The sequence below is a fragment of the Arachis duranensis genome, chromosome 2, assembly GCF_000817695.3.
Source record: "Arachis duranensis cultivar V14167 chromosome 2, aradu.V14167.gnm2.J7QH, whole genome shotgun sequence".
Classification (NCBI taxonomy): domain Eukaryota; kingdom Viridiplantae; phylum Streptophyta; class Magnoliopsida; order Fabales; family Fabaceae; genus Arachis; species Arachis duranensis.
The window spans coordinates 12483464-12485533 of record NC_029773.3 but is presented as its reverse complement, the minus strand read 5'-3'; positions in this window follow the sequence as shown (position 1 = coordinate 12485533).

Below are 2070 nucleotides of genomic sequence, written 5' to 3'. Positions count from 1 at the left end.
CAATTGATTTTTTGTCTAAATCAAATTAATGAGATGACCGATTCTCGATTAACTTTGAATTGACTGGTGTGTTTCTATTTCCAGAACAATGAAAAAATATATATTCTATAACATTGTCATCGAGATCATTCTTCCTAGACTATGTACTTTTGAACAATCTTAAATTATTACTCAAAATATGACGGTCTACCTTTAATTTATATTAATCTTCTGAAAATGTAGGATTAAAGTTAGTTTGAATAAATAATTTAATTAAAATTTTAATAAAATAAGATTAAAACATAAAGATTTATATTAATAATAATTTATAAATAAATTATTTTATATTTAATTTTTTAGTCACAAAAATTTTTATTTTTTTAAAAAAAATAGATATTTTTTATTATAAAAATTATTTTTTTCAATTTTTTATAAATTTTTTTTAACTTTTTTTATAAGCATTTTAAATAACTTTTGAAAAGTCACAAGTTAATTTTAAAAACATTAATATTATGACTTTTCATAAATTAAAAGTTAAAAAAATTACTTCTAAACCTTTCCAAATAATGGCTAAACAATTTTTCCAAATATTGGTGTACTTTATTTATATTCATCCTTTATGTCATTATTTTTAGAACAAACAACGAATAGATCTTTGATTTTTTATCTTAAAGACAAATAAATTTTCGACTAATTAAAAATATAAAAACGTCTCTCAATTTTTAAAATGCGAAACATTTAAGTCTTTTTGAGAGACTAATTTATCTTTATATATTTTGTATAAAAAAATTTAAATGTCTCATGTTTTAAAAGATCAGAGACGTTTTTATATTTTTAATTAATAAAAAATTTATGTCTTTAAATTAAAAAATTAAACATCTATTTATCTTTTTTCTCTTATTTTTAGATATCAATCGGCCGGACATGCCATTTAAGGAAAACAAATTAGGCATAAGTTACAACTATTATTCTGAAAGTAGAGATACCCGTTCTATCAGCTTCAAATTTAAAACTAACGAAAGAAAATTAGGAACAATAAAATATAAATTAACTAAAGTAATAAACCTGATGGTGCGTGGTTTGCATTAGCCACCCTATCCATATAACTGTTGCTCTTCCAATAAGCATGAGTAAGCTAAATGCGCCAATCTTTTGTTAGGAGTAGGGGTGACAAATAGATTGAAATTTATCGGATTGACTTAGATAATTTATTAAAAAGTTCTCTTAACTCGTATTGCCTAATTTGTGAGTTTTGGCGGATTTTGGTGGGGTAGAATTTTCCGGCAGATCAGATGTATTTTAATCAGGACTGTTTTTTATAAATTTCTATAATGTTGATCTGTAAAAGGATGAAAATGATAATTGAAGATATTATAAGTTATATTTTGTATTATATTTTATGTTTGATTAATTATATATTTAAAGATGTTTAATGATATGTTTTGGATAATGTTTGTTTTACTTTGAACAATGTTAGTTTTTATTATTTTGTTTAAAAAACTTGGTTTATGATTATGTTTATTACATATTTATAATTATAAAGACTTTAATGTTTGTAAATTTAGAAATTATAAATATATTAAAATGGTTGTAAAATTATATATACTGTTTAATATTTAATAGTTTATAAATAAAAAAAAAGATTTGGCGGATTTGGCCAGCCAGTCTGCCGTTAGGCAGAGTGAAAGAGGAATTTGCACTGCCTCACTAGATAGAGTGGGACGAGCCAGCCCGTCAGATGGCGAGTTATTGGCGAGGCAGACTTTCCCTTTTGTCATCGCTAACTAGGAGGACTCTAATGTTGTACACAAGAGCAGAGCAGAGTAGATTTATGCATAGGTATTCATAGATTGGACCTAATCCATATATTTCCGGTATTTATTCGAATTCGATTAAAAAAATTATAAATATGATCCGATCCACACACTAATAGAATCAGATTGTGAATTTCAGGTAGGTATCTAAAAATCTAAAAAAAAAATTATTTTTTTAATATTTTATTTTAATTAATATTGATGATATATGTTGTATTATTTTATTTTTATTATTAAAAAAATATGTTTATTAATATTTTAGAAATAAACGTATTTA